Below are 20,675 nucleotides of genomic sequence, written 5' to 3' on the forward strand. Positions count from 1 at the left end.
GCAGGGACACCATTAAAAAAATGCTCGGTCGCCGTCGGATCGCGGGCGTCCTCTACGTGGCCGCCCCGAGCTCGGCTCCTGAGAGCTAATGACGAGCAGCTGGGGCGGCGTGCGTGGCCTGCGAGCCGGTTCGGGCCTGAGCGCCCCCCACGCACGCGACCACCACCGAGGCTCGGGCCCCGCTCCTGTCGGCCTCCAGGAAAATAAAGACCGGGAAGACCCGGCCTGCCCGTGCCACAGCGAAAACGCCGCTCCGCAGGATCGACAATAAAAGGCAACGTCCACAGCCGCCCTGACGAGAAGGGCCCGGAGGAGAGGCCCCCGCCGCCTCGCTGCCGGCCGCCTCCGGGCCCCGAGTGCGGTGCGGAGCTGAGCGGCGCGGCCCGTGCAGTGCGGCGCGGCCGAAGACGCGAGCCCAAGTGGCGGCGGCGGCGCGGCGGTGGCGGAAGTGGAGTGGGGAAGAGGGGGTGGTTGTTAGTGTTTGGCGCCGGCGGAGGGAGTCATTCCTGCAGCTGCACTTCCGGTCGGCATTTTGTTCTGAGAGGGAGAGACGGAACGAGAGAGAGACACACACAGGGCTCCTTCCCCCCCCGCCCTCCCCCCCCTCCCTCCGTCGGTACCGACTCACCCGACACCACCAAGCCGCAGGGAGGGACGCCCCCGCCGACTGGAGGATTGGTTCTCGGGCCGGCGGCGATGCCCCCCCGGTAGCTCGGGCCCCTGGTCGGGTGTTTGTGAGTGTTTCTATGTGGGAGAAGGAGGAGGAGGAGGAAGAAGAAGCAGCGATTTGTCTTCTCGGCTGGTCTCCCCCCGGCTCTACATGTTCCCCGCACTGAGGAGACGGAAGAGGAGCCGTAGCCACCCCCCCTCCCGGCCCGGATTATAGTCTCTCGCCACAGCGGCCTCGGCCTCCCCTTGGATTCAGACGCCGATTCGCCCAGGTAAATTCCTGCTCTTTATTTCGGCGGCGGCGGCGGCGGCGGCGGCGGCGCCAGGTCCTCAGCGTCTCTCCTCCTCGCTCCCCTCCCCGCCGTTTCCTTAGCGGCCCCAGGTCTCCTCCACGGGCGAGTCTAGAGTTCGCTCTTCTCTGGTGGCAGCCGCCCTGGGTGGCGGTGGTTTTGTACCCTCTCCCGGCCGGCTCCGGTGGCGGGGACTGGGCTCTTGCCGGGCGGCCGGGGAGGCGTAGGCCCGGCGGAGAGTGCAGGCCGCGGGCCAGCGGAATCTACTTGAGCTCGGGGATTAGGAGAGCTCCGGGCTGAGCGGAGCTACTGCTGGTCGGTGACAGGCCTCGCCCGGGAGAAGAGCTGTAGCTAGTGAGGAGGCGGAAACAATACAACTAACAGCAAATGTGCCCTGACCGTCCCCATATTTACAACTTTCCTGGTCCGGGAGTGGGGAACGTCCCAGTGAAACAAACAACCCCCCTTCTTCCCCCTGTGACCCCATGAAGGGAGGAAGTAGTTTCAGTTAGTGAGACAAATGTAAATACTCAGACACGGATCCAGTGGCAATTCTTTTCCTGTGTAAAACTTGTTTGGACGTTGAAAAGTTAATGAAGACTCATTTTGTTTTTAAGGAGAATTAAATCGTCCACATGAATATTTAATACAGAAAACCATAGTGTAGTAGACACTGCATATGACCCCCCCCACTCACGCAAAGCGCTTTTATGTTGTTGTTTGACAGTGTGTTGCACATGGACTTTTTATTCAGAGACAAGTATGAAGTACTTGACAGGTTTACCCTGCCACTTTATATTTGTGTGCGTTATATAAGGACAGTTTAAAATGATTGTACGTGAAACACTCAGGTACTTCCTGATCTAAACGTGTAGAAGCTTAAAAAGGTTTTTAAATGTTCTGAGAATTGCGGTGAGATAAAAGTACATCCAGTTTTCTTTAAAAGGATAGAAATGAAGTTATGCTTAAAATCCCTGGGAGGTTAAAAAAAATTGTGGAAGGTGCCATCCTTTCATGTCAGGGCAGATCTTCTTGAGGTCCCAGGATTGTCATTGGCTGTTTGTGCCCATGATGTTTGACTGTGTAATGAGAGAGGTGTCATTTTAATAGGTCAAATGCATCTGTAAATGCTGGAGGAAAATATCAATTTTATCTTAAATTCTAGCTCACAAGTAAGTTAAGTGCTTGGAGCTTGTTTATGGAGGCGTTGGTAATGTAGGTTGGTATAAGGGAAAAACCAATTTAAAAGTCCTCAGCCATACAAGTTGCATAGAAAAACAATTGTCCCTGGGTTAGACTATTTTGATACTTTGTGTCATATTCACTGAAGGACAACTTTCATTGGTTAAAATGAAGCAACACTGAACAACAATGTCCCTTGTTTTATTAGTGAGTGTTACGTTGGTTCAAATTTTTTGCATCTCATTAAATTATTATGTCATCGTAGAATAAGTAACTTTTCTGAAGCTGAATTTTGAGTTTAGCCTTCTGTTTAAAGTAAATTGTTCCACCATTTCCTGCAAACGTATGGATAAATGTTAGAAAGAGTGAAGTTAATATAGCTGTCACGTACTAGGCATGTTTTTAATGCTATAAATCCGTGTAGTAGTCAGTAGCGTGTCCGTGATTTGTATTGGTCAGGGAGCAGTTTGAATTTTAAAAAGCCTGAAGCTCCTGCTGAGCCCCAATCCCGGCCTCCCTCCCTCCCACTAATCTCCCATTCCTGTCTTTGTGCTGCCTGCTCCTGTTAGACTCTGTTTGCTACAGGGCCTCAGGCCTACGCTGGGTGGGGGGCACGCGAATAGGGACTGGGGAAGGGTTTGGGGGGTAGAGGAGAATACAGAAGGTAGGAACAGTTCATTTCTTAAGCGGAGGATTTGGGGGTGGGGGTGGGGGTGGGGGTAAGGGCTTCAGTATTAATGTTGAAAAAGGCCCTGATAAGAACCTGTGATTGTCTTTACAACTTTATTTAAATAAAATACTGAGATGTATGTCAAGGGAGGAACATCCTTCTATTAAAGGTAATGGAAAACGGAGTTCTGCTTGCTTAGTTTTCATCAACAGGAAAAACTTATCTTTAGCATTTTATAGGTATAAAGGGAGCTTTCTTAACACATGTTTGAATCAGTATGTCACATATCTGTGTGATTGATTTTTTTGTTGTGACTTTGGCATTATAGTGAATTAGTTCTTATTAGACCTTATTTTCCTAATTTTACATATTTGGTAATCCATAAGTAATACAGGTTGTATGATACCTTTCATTCAGACAGCGTAAATACTTCTTTAAAGTAGGTCGAAAATATTTTGTTTGGTCCAAACCAGTTAAATAGGTCATTTCTAAAGGAAAAGATATTGCGAAACTTCAGTAAAACCTAAACTTGAACTTTACATTCTTGATAACTTAGTTGGAAAGAATAATTTGTTTCCCTAGAGATTATGAATAGTCTGCTGTACTCCGCTGTATTGGTTGGAATACTCACCAGTGGCTAATCTTGTATTTCTTTTTCTTGTTTTAAAATTCAGTGGAAGGAAACAGCTCTAAGTATTCCACAGATCTTACAGTGCTAGTTATATTATTTGGATAAATATTTTGTAATATACCTAGAGGAAATTTCAGCAGTATGGTTTATTGTTTCTTTTGAGTCTGCAAAGTTATTAGTAACTTACAATAATTACTTGAAAAGAAAATAGTTTTGAAGTATATCATGAAAGTCTAGTAAAACAAATTAAAGTTGAATAGTAAATAATTATTTCCAGTGTTTTGAGATTAGTGTATTGGATGTTTTCTTTTGAAAGCCATTCAACAAATTTGTTTACTGTAGTTGTTCGAAAGCTGTTTGAACCTGTGCTAGGGATCATTATAATACTGTCCACCTTTAAGAAGAAAAGACTTGTATTGGAAGAAATTTCAAATTCTCTTTGGGGATGAAAAGTGAGAGTTTTCAGTATGGTAGTAAACTTAGTTTTGGTTTTCTGTATACTGATCATTATTGAATCTCAAAAATAATATGAGCAAAGCTGTACCAATTCAGATGTGAGTTTTCTTTCTTTGGAGCCAGGCTACCCAACTTAAACATGTATTTTCTAAGGCTTCCTTAACTAATTTCATATTTAAATTTTTGGTGACCAGTTTACCATCAAACTGCTGTCTAAACATTCGAACACATCTGTGTCATATTTTGGTATGCTCTATGGTAGTATTTTTACTCTCTCAAAATGAGATGTAAACATTAATAATAAAAAGTAGATAAAAACTAAAGAGTTTGAGTTTTACACAGTTTCATTTAAATTTCCCCACTCCATTGCTTATTAGGAAAAGCATACTTTGTAAGTAATTCTGAAATTTTTAAGATGATGTAAGATTTCAGTTTATATAAAGCGATTGAGAAGACTGAGTTAAGTAAAATTTCTTTTCTTAACATGTGTAACTTCAGTTCTGTTTATCTTGTTTATTTGCTATAAAATGAATAGGAAATTACTGACTAGGAACTAGTAACTAAGTGGTTAGTTGACATGTTTATTTTACTATCCTGAGATACTAAGTTGGCTTTGCTGGTAATGTATGGTCTTATATAGCTTTTAAAAGTCATTTTAAAATATACTTTTTGAAGGAAGTTCTTTTTCTATTTTTAGCAGTTGTCAGTAATTATTCTTTGTATTTTTAAATTGATTCTTTTTCAATGTGACCTGAGTTCATTCATAAATATTCTCATTCCCCTGCAAGATGAAGGACCAGTGTGATTTCCACTTTTTGATGAAAAAACTCAGAGGCCACGTGATTTGGGTAGATTCACTTAGTGACTCAGTGGGAGATTAGGGTATTCTCTGACTCTTAATAGTTTCTTATTAGATTATGTTGCTTTAAGTAATGTGTGAGCTTTGGTCATGAAGCTAGGTATTGCTCAGTGCTGACACTGATACCATCTGTGATTCCCGCGGCCCCCCCCCCCCCATTATCTGAGTCCAAGGTGCTTTTCTCATCTCCATAGAGAGATGTGATACCTGTCTTTTGGTTGTATTTTCCTGGTATGAAAATAGTACTTTTATGTTAGATATCTTCACTTTGTGTATGTATGTTTGCTGTTTGAGTGGTTGAGTTTATTTACATATGTCTCTCTTCAGGAGTGTAAGTGAATTGACTATACTTGTAGTAAATAATGACTCCTTAAAGTCCATTTTTATTCAATTTTTTAATGACTAGAGTGGAATATTAGCATTTCTAGTTGATTTAAAAGCAATTTTAAGTGCCAAATCTGGAATCAGTTTTAATGAATTGAGTTTTGTCAGATTGCATTATGTTTTAAGGCAGGTTTCTTTCTATTCCCAAAGTGATTTACTAGGAGAGATCATTTGTTGATACAGGATTGCCCACTGGATAAGATTTTGAGGGCTTATTATTTGCCAGGAATTGTGTTACATATGGGTGACTCCACTCTAATTCTTCTAACAAGCTCATGAAATAGAAACAGTTATCACCCACAATTTACAGATGAAGAAACTGAGGCTAGAAATGTCAGAAAATTGTCTGTTGTCTTATAATTACTCTAATTGGTCTGATTTATATTGTTTCTTAAGGATTTAGGATTCCACATTTCTCGTTTTAGTAAATTCTTAGTATTATCCTTTAGTTCCTCATTTGATTCAATACTTAAAAGTCATGTAGTCAAGGAAATTATGTACTTTAGGCAAAGAACTAAAATAAAATTCAGACTGTATATGCTATATACGTTAATAGTCATTTCAATAATTTTGAAATCAGCAAATTTTTACTGCCGTATATTTTCATTTTGAGTATGTTAATAAGTCTGAATTTTTTACTTTTAAGTTTTTTATGTTGAAATTGTCAAAGCATCTTTTTAGAAAGAGAAAATTGAGCTGTAGAATGCGTTTATTCATAGAAATATATATGATCAATTGTATCACAGTATATGAATCTATAAATAAATATGACTCGTACTTTAAAAAAATTCCAGTATTTATGTAGCTGAAGAATGTGGATCCTTTTGAAGTTCTCAACTTGGGAAGTTGTGCACTTACTCCAGAGCTATTGTCATGACATACAGTTTTAGAAGGATTCCTTTAGTAAATACCTTTATAGATTTTGAAGTAGTCTTTTTCTCATCTTTAATGGCAAATATTTATCTTCAGGGGTGAATTTGAGTTTTAGAGGTAGTAAAAAAAGTAATTTAGAACTTCGTTTAGGAAAACTAAGATTTAAGACCTTTTTTTGTTTCAGGCACTGTCAGTGACTTACATTTGTCATATGTAGTATTATTGAGTGAATCCCATGTGCCAAAAACTGTGCCAGTCACTTTATATGGATTTTCTCAATTCTTTAAGATACAGTATGAGTTTGGTTATATTTATTACCCTAAGATATTTGAGAAAACAGGTACAGAATGATTAAGTGACTGAGGTCACACAGCTAACAAGTGGCAGAAAGTGGAGAAAGGACTCTAGAGTTGATGCTTTACTCATTAGCCTTAACCACTACACTGTTTATCATGATTTGAATCTCCCAACTATCCAATGAAGTTAGTGATAATGTTCTCATTTTACAAACAAGGAAGTTGAAGCTCATCATGTTTAATAATTTGTCCAAGGTGGCAAATCTAACAGGTATTAAAGATAGGATCCCACTCAGATGTGTCTTGATTCTAAAGCATCTATTCATACCATTCTACCACACTGCCTCTTCAAGATTTATAATACTTTGTTTTTTGTGTGTGTTATTTCTTGATGAAAAGGGTAGGCTTAGTTATAAAGTAGTGAAACTTGTTTTTCTTGTGTAGCTTATAAAGAGATCCTGAAGATAATTAGAAAAGAGGAATTCTTAAATTTTTTGGTCTGTTATAGCTGATTCATTACTTGATACAGTTTTTAAAACATACCATATAAAATATGCAAGATGTTTCCATATACAAATATGCATTTAAATAAAATATTGATGTTTAAATATAATGCATGCTATACTTTTTGAAAATGTGGAAAAGCCACAGTATTTATTTTTGCAATATTGTTGTGATTCTTGAATTATTTCTTATCAAAATGTTAAGCATTAAAAAGTGTTCTCAAGAATACATTAAATTTTTAACATAATTGATGTAGGGTTTTTTTTTGCCATCTTACATATGCATAGCATATCATTTAACATAATATACCAAACTCTTAAAAAATTTTTTTGTATGTATTTACCTTTTGGCAGAAAGGAAAAACTTTTTCAGGGTGCAAAAACATGGAATTAGTAACATTAATTTATTTGTTAAAGTACTTTGGTATACTTTTACTTCTCCTGAGAAATTCAGAAGCATTGACATAATTTTGAAATACTGGATTCCTTTTTGTTAGAATGAGCTTATTTGGGTCATCTGTACTTCTCAATTCTTTAGTCTTGTGCCAGTGAAATGCATATGTACTTTATGAGTACTATTTTTTTTAAATAGTCATTGGTTCTAGATACCTCAAAAACTAGCAGTGCTTGAAACACTAATGGAATTATTAAAACTCAAACTAGAGTTTACTCTAAAAATACCAATTTTATGATGATGTATTTAATTTTTTAATTAACTAACATGTCCTTGAAATTAATCCTAGTTAAATACATCACTGAGTTTTCTCAACACTGCTATTTGGCAACCCTTTCAGGATTTTCTTTTTTTCTTTTTTTGTTTTGCTTCGTTTTCCCCTCTATTTGTTATGCTTTATTTTTTAATTGAAGGATAGTTAATTTATAGTATTTTAATTTTATGTATATAGCATATTGGTTTTCAGCATTTTTGCAGGTAATATTCCATTGTGGGTTATTATAAGATATAATTCCTGGGTATAATTCCCTGTGCTATCTCATATACTTTGTTGCGTATCTATTTTAACCCTTTCAGAAATTTAAAATCTACTTTTAGTTTTCTTTGTGTGATAGGATTGTGGGTTGCCAGTTTCTGTCTAAAGAAATTGATGATCTGAGTGTAGTCTATATGTAATTTAGTTTTTCTTTGGTAATGATCAAATTGAAATCTTACAAGGGTATATAATGGGCCTAACTCCCATTAAAAAAAATACCATTCTTAAAAAAAAAAAAATTGATGCACATACCATGATGCTTTTTCCTGGGGTTCTGCCTATGTCTTAGAAAATTCTTAAGGTGGAAAGTTGAAATGTAATGGCCTAAATGCTACTTTTACCATTTTTTCCCTTTGAAAAAAGGATTAAAAATCCAATATTTATGTCATAACCTACTTCAAGTTACTTCAGGTTGTCCTGTAAGACATATATGACATATGCTTTTTATTTAACTCGATTAATATTCTCTTTCCCTCTTCTGTGTATCTCTTCCTCTTTCTGTCAGTGTCTATTTAATCTGTGTCTCCTCATAAGCAAATTTTTACATAGCTTGGTGAATATAGTTGGTATTGTTAATGTTTATGAAACTTAGAGCACTTTAAAAGGCCTCAGATTCTGAGATCTTCATAAGTTCAGAATATTGTTGGTGAAAAAGCATTTTGATGTTAACTGGAAAATGTATATTTGTGTTAGCATTCTTACTTCATTCTGGAGATATGGTACTTCTCAAAACACCAGCTCAATGACCAGAAATTTTTTTTTAAGGAGAAAGCAAACTTTTTTGTGAAAGTTTCCTTGGTCATTTAATGTAATAGCATTTGTCAGTTTATTACTTATATCTCTTGATAAAATAATTTGTTCCTATGTCTTCAGTCATACTAAACCATCAGCTCTATGCAAGCAAGAAGACTATTATTTCCATCTTTATGTCTGTAACACCATCACAGTGCTTGTCCTGTGTTGTAGGTATTCATTACATTTTTGTTGAACCAATTAATTAGAATTAAACTGTATGATAGTGTTTACATACATCCCAATCAATCCATATGAAACATATATAAAGGAAAACCTAAAAGTTCTTTTTTTGGCCGTTAGGATTGTAAAACATAGGAAAGGACTTTTGTTTTGCTCCCCTGGGTAGCAGAATTGCAAGTAAGATAACTGCGATTTATTGTAAGAGGGATAGTATCTAAATACCTTGTTTCAAGCTTAAGATTGATTTATTGTAGTTTTTATTTTCTTTGCTAATTTAAATATTATATCTCATAGCAATTTAGATAAGTCAACTATAATTAGAACAGAGCATTGAAAATGCTATTTAAATGAAACAGTGATATGGTGACTTTTATTTTTGTAAGTAAGACTTGTTGTTCAGTTGCCAAGTTGTGCCCGACTCTTTGCAACCTTATGGACTGTAGCACGCCAGGCTCCTCTGCCCTCTACTATCTCCTGGAATTTGCTCAAATTCATGTCCATTGAGTCTGTGATGCTATCTAACCATCTCATCCTCTGTCTCAGTTAGGCTTATTCAGGTATAATTTACACAATAAAATTCACTATTGCTGCTGTACAGTTTGAGTTTTGAGAAACATTATCTTGCAACTACTACCTTTAGTAGAGACATAATATTTTCATCACCTCTAGCAGTTCCCTTATATCCTTTTTTGATCAATATCGCACCCTTACTCTAATTCCTGGCAGCCAGATCTAAATTCCTGTTCCTATGTTATATATTCTCTAGACTGTCACATAAGTGGAATCATACATATGTAGGCTTCTGTGTCTGGTTTCTTTGTCTTAGCATAAAGCTTTTTAGATCCATCCATGTTGTTGCATGTATTAATAGTTTGTTGGTATCTGAGTTTTGAAGTTGAATTTAATATACTCTACAACTTTGGTACTACCTTGTTGAAAAATACTTTGAACAGTTTTAGATATTTGTCTTAGATCTTGCAGCTGCTTTGTTATTGGACACAATCTTACTTTTCCATATTTACCCCTCAGATGGTATAGAATCTGCCTGCAGTGCAGGAGACCTAGGTTCAATCGGTGGGTCAGGAAGATCCCCCAGAGAAGCAGATGGCTATCTACTCCAGTATTCTTGCCTGGAGAATTCCACGGACACAGGTCCTGGCAGGCTACAGTTCGTGGGGTCACGGACACAACTGAGCAACTAACACTTTCACATTTTCACCCCTCAACACCAGAAATGTTGTGATTTACATTATTGTTGAGTGGCATTTATTTATACCAGTTAATTCTGTTAGGTTAGATGCTCTACTAAGTAGGTAAAATAGACATTGGCCTCTTTTTCATCATAATTAAAATAGGTAACTTCATGTATTTTGAACATACAGCACATAGCAACTAAAACAGTGGCGAGTTTACACCCAGAAATTGAGTTTGCATTTTGTTGGTTTCATGATTGTTGTTTAAACTAAAAATAGAGCATAGGTTATAGTGAAGAACCAGTCATTGCTTCTCTTCTAATGCTTAAAATGGTGCTATTTACTGGAAGTTGGAGCAGATAATGAGGAAAGAAGGGTCATTTTATTTGACCACCTGTTTTGTTCCCCCTCACTCCTCACTTTTTGAAACAGTGTTGTCTCTTGGGTTTAGGATATCATTCTCTCATTTGTAGATCTTTTTGCTAACTCTTCCATCTCTGCCCACTCCTTAAATATTGGTGTCCCCAAGGTAGTTCTTCAGCCTTCATTCTGTTCTCTCTTCCTATTGTTTTAATCTACTTATTTAACTTTTTTACATGCTGATAACTCACAAATCTATCTGTAGAATAGAATTCTCTTCTGAGACAGATCCAGCTGTCTTACTAGGCACCTCCTAATGTCCCATACATACTATAAATTCAGAAGTAGTATAGAAATTTGAACACATTTGTCAGTTCTTCCCTACCCTTACCCCCCTCCCACTCAAAAAGAAAAACTATTCTTAGAACTACGTGAAGTAGGTTAATGTTCCCATCATTAACTCAAATTGCCTAAACTAGAAACTTGATGATAATACTTGATCCTTCTTCTTTAGTGTATCTCCAAATGAGTTGTTTACCATGTTCTGACATTCATAACACCTCCCTGAATATCACTTGAATCCATCCCTCCTTTACTATTTGATTCTGAGAGTGGGCATGTACATACAGCTAGTTGGGTGAAATAGCATAATAGCATTTTAAGAACGATTTAGATGTAATTGCAAAATATGTATTTAGTGTTAGGTTACTTTTTGCTCATATGTTTGGGCTCTGATATTTAAAATTAGGTATAATTTTCAGTAACATTCATGTTTTATAGCTTAAATGTGAATGTCTTCTGCACCCATTCCCATATCTAAAATCCAGGACCTCTTTAGAGCCCAGTGTATCAAGTAGAACAGTTTGAACTCAGTGTTTTTCTTACTTTTAGAGCACTATATTTCATAGATTTGTACATTCATTTAAATACTGTGTTTATGTGTTCAGGAGCAGAGTCTGAATTGAAAAGAAAATGAGAATGTAGGAGCAAAGGAAGGCTTTTTAATTGACTTTCCTATTACTGTGAAAACAAGTTTACGTAATAGTATTTTCACTTTTATTGCAGATAACAAAACTAAAGGAGTAGAAGCAGTGGAGATATGGTACCATTCAGTTGCTAGGCATGCAAACATTTTTAATGGCAAGAGTCGTATATTGTAGCTGTATTATTTGTTTGTGAGTTTGGAAGTTGTTGCTTATGGTTTCGTATAAGCGTACAATGTTTCTTCTTAAAATAAAGTTATCTCCTTATTCCCCAGTTGGAACAGAAGGAGGGTCTGCTTAGAGTTACTGCTTTAAGTAACCCTGAGTATCTCTTGTGAATGGTATCTTAAAATGTGATGCTATCTTGAAAAATGAAGGAAACATTTTCTTCACTGTATGTAGAATTTCTAACTAAAGAAATAATAGGTGCTCTATTTTGCTCTAGTGCTAATTGCCATGTTCTTGAGAAAATAGGATCAATACAAGGGCTGTTTACAAAGACTGACCAAGAACGTTGTCTAGGTATTGAGTTTGTGGTGGCTTGCACATAGTAACCATTCAGCAAACAATTGAATACATGAATTTGAATTGTGTTTCAGTTTTGGGATAAAGGATTGATTGGAGTGACAGATGATAGATGGGGCTTGCTAAATGTTAAATTAGAAGGAAGAGAACACTAGATAGGACAGCCTTTAAAGCAAAGAATTGTGTGATTTAACTACTTGCAATTGGACAGTTAGGTTTTTTTTGGCTGGAAAAGAGGAAGATCTATGTACAGAAGTGTTTTTGAGTTCTTTCTATTTTGTTCCCACAACAGTTTTGCTTCTGATTTCAAATATTAGTTTAGACTTTATCCTCAGTGGTAAGGGACAGTTTAATAGGTTCAGGGCTAAAATGACCTGCATAATCCAGATATGCATATTAGGACTTGGGAGGTGTTGTTGGCATAGGGAGAGAGGTATTACAGTTCTTCAATCATTTCCAATTATTCATGGTTTTTAGCTTATTTCAAAGTGCCATTGTATGTCCTCACTATTGAGATAAGAGGGCCTAAACACTAGAATTTAAAATGACTTATAAATTACAACATGCTTGTGACTGTCCTAGGGTGAAGTTCAGTATCTGAATCTCTAATACGCTATCTCGCTGTTGAGCTGCGTTGCTACCTCTGCTATCATATGGTTTTAGTGATTCTGTTTTCAACTGGAGGAGAGCCACCAAACTTTTAATGTTCTTTATAAAAATTTCATACTTCAGCAACTCTCCATTCCCTTAGATTTCTTGGGAACCAGAGCTACTAGGTTTTTAATAAAAATACATATATGAATGTAATTCTGGTTAAATATGTGTTTATGGTATAAATATATGTACCTAGTCCTGTTTTCCGGAGAAGGCAATGGCACCCCACTCCAGTACTCTTGCCTGGAAAATCCCATGGATGGAGGAGCCTGGTGGGCTGCAGTCCATGGAGTCGCTGCGAGTCGGACATGACTGAGTGACTTCGCTTTCACTTTTCCCTTTCATGCACTGGAGAAGGAAATGGCAACCCACTCCAGTATTCTTGCCTGGAGAATCCTAGGGACGGCGGAGCCTGGTGGGCTGCCGTCTATGGGGTCGCACAGAGTCGGACACGACTGAAGCGACTTAGCAGCAGCGGCAGCAGTCCTGTTTTCTCTTAAGGTTGTATCATAAAGGTTTTCCTAATTTTTTACATAGTGTTCATAAATATTTAAAAAGTTACCCAACATTTTGTCAGTGGATGAACCATAATTTTGTCAGTCATTCTACTTTGGACATTTTACTTGGTATCACCTCTTTCTGTACAAAAATGAGGTAGTGGAACATCTTTATATGTACATTTTTCCCCCTTTGGGGGCTTTATTCATTTAGGGTAGATTCCCATTGGTTCTAGTTAGGCAGAAAGGTTTGAACCTTTTCATGGCTCTTTATATGTATTTCCAAAAATAGTTTACTCTTTCCTAGTCTTTATTTTCATTCATGTCTTTATTCAGTGAATTTGTTTGTTTTATATAGATTCCTCTTTCCTATTAAGATTATTCCTAGGTCATTTAAATGCTCCTCTTTTCTACTGTTGGGGCTGTGGTCTCTTTTCAATATATTTTTGAATTTCATAGTAAAATTTATGAATTTTTCAAACTGTTATCATTTGGAGGTCTTGTATAGTGAAATTAGCATAGAATCTAGTCTAAACTAGCTACTAGGCAAGTAACATTTAGACCAGTCATTAAGCCCATTTCTTCAAGTGTAAACTGAAGGAGTTCTCAGGTTTTAGGATTTTTATGGACTAATAAAAACATAAAGCAAAGGGGGAAAAGTGAAATTTAGATAAATAAGAGAGTAAGCAGGTCCTAGAGATATAGTTTAGTTAAGACATCATCAGTTTTTTATCTGCAGAAAAGCAGTACCTAGATTTTAGATGGGGTGATCAGTTGCTTCATTAGTGTCCAACTCTTTGTGACTCCATAGACTGTAGCCTGCCAGGCTCAGGCTCCTCTGTCCATGGGGTTTCCCAGGCAAAAATACTGGAGGGGGGTTTCCATTTACCAAAAAGAAAAATTAGTTCTTTGGTAGGTCCTATTACTTAGACTTAATATATTTTTTTTTCTTTTTGCATTTAGGTGGGTATATCTTTCCTTTTCTCCACTGTCTTTTGCTTCTCTCTTTTTTTAATTTATTTTTTAACTGAAGGACATTTGCTTTACAGAATTTTGTTGTTTTCTGTCAAACCTCAACATCAATCAGCTGTAGGTATACATATATCCCCTCCCTCTTGAACCTCCTTCCCATCTCCCTCCCCATCCCACCCCTCTAGGTTGATACAGAGTCCCTGTTTGAGTTTCCTGAGACATACAGCAAATTCCCATTGGCTATCTATTTTACATATAGTAATGTAAGTTTCCATGTTGCATATCTCACCCTCTCCTCCCCTCTCCCAGTGTCCATAAGTCTGTTCCCTATGTCTCTCTATTGCTGCCCTGCAAATAAATTCTTTGGTACCATCTTTCTAGATTCCATATATATGCACTACTATATGATATTTATCTTTCTCTTTCTGACTTCCTTCACTCTGTATAATAGGCTCTTGGATCATCCACCTCATTAGAACTAACTCAAATGTGTTCCTTTTTATGGCTGAGTAATACTCCATTGTATATATGCATGACAACTTCCTGATCCATTCATTTGTCTTAGGACATCTAGGTTGCTTCCATGTTCTAGCTATTGTAAGTAGTGCTGCAAAGATCAATGGGATACATGTGTCTTTTTCAGTTTTGGTTTCCTCAGGGTATATGCCTAGGAGTGGGATTGCTAGGTCATCTGGTGGTTTTATTCTTAGTTTTTTAAGGAGTCTCCATACTGTCTTCCATAGTGGCTGTATCAATTTATATTTCCACCAACAGTGCAGGAGGGTTCCCTTTTCTGCACACCCTCTCCAACATTTATTGTTTGTAGACTTTTTGATGATGGCCATTCTGACTGGTGTGGGGTGATATCTCATTGTAGTTTTGATTTGCATTTCTCTAATAATGAGCAGTATTCAGCATCTTTTCATGTGTTTGTTAGCCATCTATTTGTCTTCTTTGGAGAAATATCGATTTAGGTCTTTTTCCCACTTTTTGATTGGGTTGCTTGTTTTTCTGGTATTGAGTTGTATGAGCTGCTTGTATATTTTGAAAATCAATCCTTTGTCAGTTGTTTCATTTGCTATTATTTTCTCCCATTCTGAGAGTTGTCTTTTCACTTTGCTCATAGTTTCCTTTCTGTGCAAAAGCTTTTAAGTTTAATCAGGTCCCATTTGTTTACTTCTGTTTTTATTTCCATTACTCTAGGAGGTGGGTCATAGAGGATCTTGCTTTGATTTGTGTCACTGAATGTTCTGCCTGTGTTTTCCTCTAAGAGTTATATAGTTTCTGGTCTTACATTTAGGTCTTTAACCCATTTTGAGTTTATCTTTGTGTATGGTGTTAGGAAGTGTTCTAATTTCATTCTTTTACATGTAGCTGTCCAGTTTTCCCAGCACCACTTATTGAAGAGGCAGTCTTTGCCCCATTGAATATTTTTGCCTCCTTTGTCAAAAATAAGGTACCCATAGGTGCGAGGTGGCAGTGGTTTAGTCGCCAAGTTGTGTCGGACTCTTGCGACCCCATTGACTGTAGCCTGCCAGGCTCCTCTGTCCATGGGATTCTCTAGGCAAGAATATTGGAGTCGGTTGCCATTTCCTTCTCCAGGGTATCTTCCCAACCCAGGGATCAAACCCCGGTCACCTGCGTTGCAGGCAGATTCTTTACCAACTGAGCTTTGAGGGAAGCTCATAGGTGTATGGGTAGACTTAATATTTGAGATACGAAGTATCTAGTGTGATGTGGACTTGGCTGTGATTTCATATTCATCCTCTTGTTCATCAAACATCAGGTGTTACCTCTGTCGCAGAAGCTATAAGGCATTACAAGTGGTGAAATAAAATACTTCATTCTTGCCTTCAAGGATCTTAACAGTCTAGTAAAAGAGAGAAATAATTTTGTTATAATATCAAGATTAACAAAGAGAATACAGTAAGGTCACTGAGGGGGTTACCTAATTTAGACTAGAGATGGTATATAAACCATGTTTAGCAAGCCATTAATTAGACTTGGGAGTCTGGGGCAACAGTTTGATTTTAGAAACTGCAGATGGTTAGATTATTGGAGCATAAGGTTGGAAAAGGAATGTTCCAAAAAGATTTGAAGCTGCAGAGAGGGGCTGTCTAGATTATGGACGAATGTATATATTTTTAAGAATTCTGTTTATTTTAAAGATGCTGGGAAACCAAGAAATTACTTAGTAACGAAGTATATTTTGTATTTGCAAAAAATTTTGGCAGGAATACAGAGATTAGACAAGAGATAGAAAAAAGGCTAGGGAGGATATCTAGGAATTGATGAAGTTCTCAGTTAGGACTGTGAAAATGTGGAGGGGGAAATCCACAACAAATATTAAGAAATTAGCCTGCATACAGTTTGGTGTTTATATGTAGATCAGTTGAGTAATGGGGAATAAAAAGAGAATTGATTGAGGATTGATTCTCAAGTTTCATATTTGTGGACCTTGAAGTATGAAGGTTCCACTCACTAAGATCAGAAATGTAAGAGGAGAAGGTTATAAGAATTAAAAGATGGGGATATGGTGGAAGGGAGGGAGATGATACTACAGTTTTAGGCTTGTCAATGGGACATTCAGCTGTGTGGTAGATGTGGGAGTCCCAGTACTTCATTCAGGTTCTCAGAGCTGAGAAGACATTAAGCTTTTCTTTGGCAAAGTGCATAATTATTAATTGGTCTGTTAGAGAATTATTTTTATGAGGACAACATTTCTAAATCTATGTAGATTTTTTTAAAGGATATATAAAATTTAAGGTTAAAACTGTGTTGAAATCCTAGAATTTCTTTGTTACCTGAGAATATGCAAGGTACCATTCAATTTATTATTATAGTTCTGATACAGATACACAAATTAGAATTAGCATATAGCTTTTAAAGCCAACATAAGTTAAGTAACTTTCGGCTGCTTAAAAAGAATACAATCTATCCCTGTATCACTTTTCACATTTTGGATGAATGGATATTAAACAATTTAGTGGCTTGGTCAAATTGTTATAGATACTAATGGCTATTTGAAAATGACTTTCAAAGCTGACCTAGAATCTCTCTCCAAACAGTCTTAAATCAAGGTTAAAAGGTTTTTTTTCTTTGTAAATCTTACTTGGTTTAAATTACTAGAAGATAATAGATAATAATACCTTTTCTTCTCAAGGTTTTGTTTTCCAGTGTACTGACTATATTACTGTGAACTTAGAAAAACAAAATGAATGTTCTTATATGACAATTTTCTATCGTAATAGGCTGTCTTAGGGCCCTTCTGATGTATTGTCAGTCCAGCTTAATCTGAAGACCGCTTCTTTAAGTTGGTTTTATACTAAATGCATACATATTATGAGATCTTTAGTGAGAACTGTGTTACTTTGCTTATGAGAAGATTGTATTTACAGATATAATTTAAGGCTTGTTTTTAAAAAAGTATTATATATAGGAATAATTGTGAAAGAATCAAACTTAATTATCAAAAATAATTGACCAGGTCAGCTTCAAAATAAAAATGAGTGCTTTCGTAGGATCTAAATACATTTAAGTAAATGTACATTTTTTTTTAATTAGAGAGATGGCATGTCAGAATCATCTAGGGAACTTTTTCAAACTTTTGCTATAACCCTTTTATGGAGATGTAGGGTAGGTTTTATAAGTTTCTCTATTAGTTAGTCCTTTAGGCTCTTTAATCTTCTGCAATAATTAATTTAATAACTACTATGCTCTCAGCAGTGAATTCTAGGCATTTGATACTAGGACTTTTTTTTCCAGCCTCCCTCTCAGATTTACATGGCTGCCTAAGATATGCCTCTTCCCTCCTCTCCCCCCAGCTTTATTTTATTTTTTTCTATTCTGTGAAAACAGCTGTGAGGCATGAAGGATCAAGGAACCATGGTGGGCAGAGTTATTAATAAATTAGAATTAAAACTAGGAGTAGAAAGGAGAGGTATGTTAATACAGAAGAATGGAGTGGAGTTTCTGAATACTAGAGAGGCTGTAGAATTGAGGAAAGAAGAGTAGCAGATACTACAAATGAATTTGGCAGAAAGAATTGGTGAGAAAAATTGAAGTTAAAAACAAATACAAGTTGGCAGCAGTACCTAGAGTAAAATAAAAAATGACGAACTGACTGATCTGGTCCTAGCAGTGCCTTATGTTTAAAAAGTTTACTCAAAAGTCAGATTGCTTTATTTTGTGTATGTTGAATACACACTCTTTAAAACTCATGTGTAAAATGCTTGGAATAGTGCTGTTCACTTAACAGTAAGTCCTCAGCAAATATTTATTATTTTAACTAGTTGGCAGCTACTTTTTGAATTGTGCGATTTGATGAAAAATGTACTTGTCAAGTATGTTTCTAAATAAAAATCTGCTAATTTGTGACATAATTACTGGAAGATATTTGAAACAAAGTTATCAAATCAACTCAATTTCATCTGGTATCGAAATATGCTAAGTTCTTCTTCACAACTTCCCTGGTGGCTCAGATGGTAAAGCATTTGCCTGCAATGCGGGAGACCCGGGTTCCATCCCTGGGTTGGGAAGATCCTCTGGAGAAGGAAATGGCAACCCACTCCAGTACTCTTGGCTGGAAAATCCCATGGATGGAGGAGCGTGGTAAGCTACAGTCCGTGGGGTCACAAAGAGTCGGACACGACTGAGCAACTTCACTGCTTCTTCTTCTTCACAACACAACTTGTCTGTATACCCCAAATCAAGTGAAGTATCTCAAATAATAACTCAACTTATACAAGGAACTTAACTAATCTGTTTTCTTAAGTTAATTATGCTTCTAAAGGTATTGTTCTATACTGCTGTGTGTGGCAATATATATACAATATATACAAATATGGTCACAGTATTTTGATAGCTCATTTTCCTGCTTCACGCCTTTTAATCAAAACCATTTACCTCTTTTTTGTCCATCTATCCAAATCCTACCATTTTTCTATCAAGATCTTAAGGGTTTTGGGTGGTAATGGAGGGAGATAGCATAGAGTGGTTTGTTTGTGGTTTTTCAAGCGTATTTTTTCTCTCTTTGCTCTTGTACCAATTCATGTGAATGGTGCAATCCAATTCCTTTTCTAATACATACCTCTGTGTAGGAGTTCTTTATGTAAGTTATATGCTAACTTGTTACATTTTCATATTGTGTCTCAAGCTACAGTTCATTTTGTTTCACTTTCACATTATATTATCAGTCAAATTATAAACTCTTTGAGGGCAGGATCTGCCTGTGGTACCTTATGAAGTGTCATGCCCAGAGCGGGTTTTTAGCAAGTGTTTGCTGATAACTTAAGTGGCTCGTCTGAACTAGTTTGAAAAGATTTGGAGACTATTTCACATTCTCAAAAACTATGAAATTCACTCTTTTAAAGTGTACAGTGGTAAAAATTAAGTGGTTTTTTAGTATATTCACAAAGTTGTACAGCCATCATCACTATCTAGTTCCAGAGCATTTTTGTCTCCCTCAAATTAGCAGTCACTCGCCATTCTTCCCTTCCCCCCCATGGCAACCACTATCTACCTTCTGTTGCTGTGGATTTCCTTATTCACTTAAGTGAAATCATACAGTGTGGCTTTTTTGTACCAGGCATCTTTCACTTGGTCATCCATGTTGTAGCATGTATGAGTACTTAATTGCTTTTTATGGTCAAATAATATTCCATTGTGTGGGTATACCACATTTTAATTAACTTGTCAGTTGACGGACATCTGGGATGTTTTCACCTTTTGGCTATTCTGAATAAAGCTTCGTGTTTTCAGTTCCTTTGAGTAGATACATAGTAACTGCTAGACTTTCCCAAAGAGGCTACAGTTTTACATTTCCATTAACACTATTTGAGGTTTATATTTTCTCTACATCCTCTCTAATACTTCTTATTGTCAGTTTGAGTATTGCCGTCCTAGTGGGTGTGCTAGTGGTGTCTCGTTGTGGCTTTAATTTACATTTCTCTAATGACTGATGATTTTGAGCATCTTTTCATATACTTATCGGTCATTTATATAAATCTGAAGAAATGTTTGTTCTAATCTTTTGCCCATTTTTAAATTGGATTACCTTTTTAGTCTTAAATTATTAAATTTTTAATATATTCTGGATTCATGTCATTTATCAGATGTATGATTTGCAAATATTTTCTCCCATTCTGTAGATTATCTTTTCACTTTCTTGATAGTATCCTTTGAAGCACAAAAGCTTTTCATTTTGTTGATGTCTGACTTAATCTGTTTTATTCCTTTGGTTGCTTGTGCTTTTGATATCATATTTAAGAAACCATTTCCTGATTCAAGGTCATGAAGATTTACACCTATGTTCAGTTTCAGCTCTTTATGTCTGATACGTTTTGAGTTATTTTTTTTGCATGTGGTATGAGGTACAGATCCAACTTCATTCTTCTATTTGTGACTATCCAGTTGTGCCATTACCATGTCTTGAAAGACTTATTTTCCCATTGAATGGTCTTGACACCTTGTCAAAAATCAATTGAATGTAAATATGAGAGTTTATTTCTGAACTCTGTTTTATTCTGTCAACCTATGTGTCTCACCTTATACCAGTATCACACTATTTCAGTTAATATAACTTTGTAGTAAGGTTTGAAATTGGGAAACATGAGTCTTCCAACTTTGTTTTTCTTTCAGGTTGTTTTAGTATGGTAGAGTTCTTGCATTGATTGTCATATGAATTTTAGGTTCTATTGGTCCATTTCTGTAAAA

At 36.8% G+C, this 20,675-nt stretch overlaps 1 protein-coding gene across 3 annotated transcripts in view; it reads left to right on the forward strand.

Annotated features, from left to right (window-relative positions):
- The first annotated feature begins 534 nt into the window (after positions 1 to 534).
- The window catches only part of NIPBL (NIPBL cohesin loading factor), a 198,452-nt gene continuing 178,311 nt past the window's right edge, over positions 535 to 20,675 (forward strand). For all 3 annotated transcript variants that reach the window (XM_081522004.1, XM_081522003.1, XM_081522005.1), the window contains exon 1: positions 535 to 941. The gene's annotated coding sequence lies outside the window, so the exon portion shown is untranslated. The remainder of the gene's footprint in view (positions 942 to 20,675) is intronic.

The sequence above is a fragment of the Giraffa tippelskirchi genome, chromosome 8 (assembly GCF_054371585.1).
Source record: "Giraffa tippelskirchi isolate mGirTip1 chromosome 8, T2T-mGirTip1v1.2.pri, whole genome shotgun sequence".
Taxonomy (NCBI): domain Eukaryota; kingdom Metazoa; phylum Chordata; class Mammalia; order Artiodactyla; family Giraffidae; genus Giraffa; species Giraffa tippelskirchi.